The sequence below is a fragment of the Perognathus longimembris genome, chromosome 11, assembly GCF_023159225.1.
Source record: "Perognathus longimembris pacificus isolate PPM17 chromosome 11, ASM2315922v1, whole genome shotgun sequence".
Lineage (NCBI taxonomy): Eukaryota > Metazoa > Chordata > Mammalia > Rodentia > Heteromyidae > Perognathus > Perognathus longimembris.
The window spans coordinates 45,774,820-45,778,485 of record NC_063171.1 but is presented as its reverse complement, the minus strand read 5'-3'; positions in this window follow the sequence as shown (position 1 = coordinate 45,778,485).

Genomic DNA, 3,666 nt, shown 5'->3' with positions numbered 1-3,666 from the left:
GTGACACCAGGGCCAAGGCCAGTTCTTAAGGGAAAGTTTTTATAGCTGGGGTGCAGCTGAGTTACCACCCCTACAGTTACTCATGGGGAACCCATTCCAAAGCTACATAGAAACTGTTCTTGTCATCTAAGTAATGCCAGCCAATGGGTCGCATCTCAGTCTGCACAGACCAGAAACTTGATGTTGCCCACGTCCTTGGTGAAGTCCATATGTCAGTTACCAGCCAGTGCTCCTCCAGGAGACGGCCGGCAAGGTCAGGATGGCTGCCACCAGCCAGCGCTGGCTTCTTTCTCAAGGAGGGAAAAAGGAAAAGCTGCAGAGAAAAAGATCACAGGAATGTCAATGCTGAACCAGCCTGCACACCTCATCACACCATTCTCCTGACTCCCACAGCTTCCTGGCAGCTTTCTGTAATGGGGAAAAGGAAAGAAGTGTGGGCACCTGAGTAGGATACAGGTGAGGACGCAGAGTGCCTCTTCTGGTGCCTGCCCCAATACTTCAGGTGTTGAAAGTGGCAGGGCAGCTGGCAGCTCCCCTGCTCCAGACTTCCTCAGCCAGCATGAATCTGCTCTGTCCTCCTTTCAACATGGCAGCCCCACCATGGGATTTAGCTCCAAGATGACCTTCTCAAGAAGTCTTCTCTGATCAAATAATCTTTTATAAAAAAAAAAAAACACTATAAATGATACATAAATGTTGGGGTTCAGCCTTGGCCTTGAGGGGGAAGGGCATTGGAGAGCGCACCCGAGACGCCGCCCTTCCCCCAGCCCTGGGGAATGCGGAAGCAGGCCACAATTCTCTGGGTCCGGAACCAGAAGAACTGGCTTTGCAACCAGCCCCCAACTTTCTTGCCAGCCCATGTGCCCCCCATTCTCGCGGGCTTTTCACCCCTGGGGTGTCGCTATCCAAGTGACGTTAGCTCATGAGGCGGTCCTATGACAAGCCCAGCCTATCGTCAGTGCTCTGGCCGATCACCTTTTCTCTCGTCACCTCCTACCATATCAGCCTTTGCCCCTCCCTAATAAATCAGATTTGCTCTCGAAGCATCTCCAAGATCCGCGCACGCCTGGCTTTCTTCACGGTTAAGGAGGGGAAAAAGCGATCTCCTATGGCCCCGTGCACCTGAGGTCTTTCCTGAGCCCCCTACTCCACCCTGGCCTTACCTGCGGGTCGGGTGACCAGGGGAGAGGGTGAGAAAGGAAGCTGTTAGCCGATAGCAGAGCCTGAATCCCCCCGCCAGGGGAGGTGACCCGAGCCGGCACATAAACTATGCATATTTAGAATATGGCTTGATATGCTCTTGCACATGTACATGCTGGTGAAACCACTACCATAATGAACACATCGATTGCTTTTAGAAGATTCTGCATGCCACTCACACTTTTTAACATCATTTTCTGAAACTTTCTTAATTATTGTTTCCCCCTGTTACTGTATCTCCATGCACAGGACAGTAATTGATATAGAGCAGGAACTCACACATTTGTTAAAAGAATGGCAAAGAGGTCTGGCTTTGATCTGTTCTACCATTGTTGTAAATACACTAGAGTTACCTTATAAAAACTGTAGCTCCAGAGTTTGGAATGTTATCCACAAGATCTTGCAACCTCTGTGTGACTTTTCCTGATCACAGCTTGCTGTGATTTCCTCTATGTGAGGTGTTGGCATACTTTTAACTGACCCTGATTGACTGAATCATTACAGCTGCTGTCTTATCACTTCTTCCTGCCCGCATTACTTTTTTGCCAGTCCTGGGGTTTGAACTCAGAGCCTGAGCACTGTCCCTGGCTTCTTTTTGCTCAAGGCTAGCACTCTACCACTTGAGCCACAGCACCACTTCTGATTTTTTATATATATATATATATGGTGCTGAGGAATCAAACACAGAGCTTCATGTATACGAGGCAAGCACTCTACCACTAGGCCATATTCCCAGCACCTACAATATACTTTTAAAAACTCAGCTGGGTACAAGTGACTCATGCATGCAATCCTAGCTACTCAGGAAGTTGAGATCCGAGGATCATGGTTTGAATCCAGCCAGAGCAGATAAATCTGTGAAACTCTGATCTTCAATTAAGCACCAGAAGCCAGAAGTGGAGCTGTGGCTCAAGTGGTGGAGCACTACTAGCCTGGAGTGCTAGCTCAGGGACAGCGCCTCCTGCATTTCTCCAGGCTTATTTCCTGGCTGGAGCAATACTTTGGCTCCTGCAGAGATGAGAAAGTACTACCCTGCTGTGCTGAGCTGCCAGGAAGCTTTGTGGGGTTTAGGTTAAGGAGTCTGATGCCCTTCAAGTTAAAAACATTTGTTCTAAGGACCGGATCTTGTTTTTTTTCTTTCCTTGAAGTATACAATACACAGCAGGGAAGATAAAATAACTGGTTTTGTCTCACAAGATTTTTTAAACTTCCTGTCCACATCATATTTAGAAATTATGTTTTTTCTAGAATTAGTATTTGTGGATAGTAATGTGAAACACAGTGACTGAAATAAAAAGAACTGGGTTTAATTAGTTGAATTGGTAAAATCCAGAAAGAACATGGTTCTTCCCAGTGTCCTTTTCAAATAACAGGAAATTTCCAGAAACACTGCTCAGCCTGGCCCTGGGCCCTGCTGTTCTATTGCCAGGCTTCCCTTAGTATTATTAAGGCCAAAACAAATGTCACTTAAGGATGGCCTCCGTGGTCTTATGAATGAATGGGGAGGCAATACCTGAGGTAATGTGGAGGGATCTGGTCTGACTACCCCTCATCAGGATTTTGCCATATTACCTTGGTCTATAAGAAGCAATTTAGGGTGATGTGAACCTTTCTGAAGTGGAAAGGCAAAAGATGTGTAAAAGACTTAACTGCTAATCTCTGTTCTAATCCTAGTGGCCATTTATTATGAAGTAAAGAAAGCACTGATTTGGTGCTTTGGGGAATTTATCAAACCATCATTTTCCTTACAGGGTTTACATTCATGCTATTGTTGGTGCACAATGAGAACTGAGGAAGGCAGAGGTCACAGAGGTTACTTTCAATGGTCTATGGATCCACACCAACTCTAAAGCCACTGCTCTTATTAATCTGTATTCTCTCTTTCCATCAAATCTCCAGTTTATTAATTCTGGTGCAACTGGCCATAGGGTTCCTGAAATGGGAGGGCGGGGGTGGGAAACAGAATGAACCAGGATACCTATTATGAATGTCCCACCTATTCAACATCCCCTGCACAATTTTTTCTTCATCTCTCATTAGATCCTTGTTTGGTAACAACATACCACACATTATGCTATATTCTGAGGATCAGTGACAGGCCCTTTGTGTATGAGAATATAGCCTAAATAGGAAGCCAGACTCAAAGCCAGTGGCATGTGATTTAAAAAAAAAAATAGGGCTGGGGATATAGCCTAGTGGCAAGAGTACCTGCCTCGGATACATGAGGCCCTAGGTTCGATTCCCCAGCACCACATATACAGAAAACGGCCAGAAGCGGCGCTGTGGCTCAAGTGGCAGAGTGCTAGCCTTGAGCGGGAAGAAGCCAGGGACAGTGCTCAGGCCCTGAGTCCAAGGCCCAGGACTGGCCAAAATAAATAAATAAATAATAATAATAATAATCACATTACATGTTCTAACCTTATTTCTGATGTACTAACCCAACTACCCTAAACAGAACCACAGGAA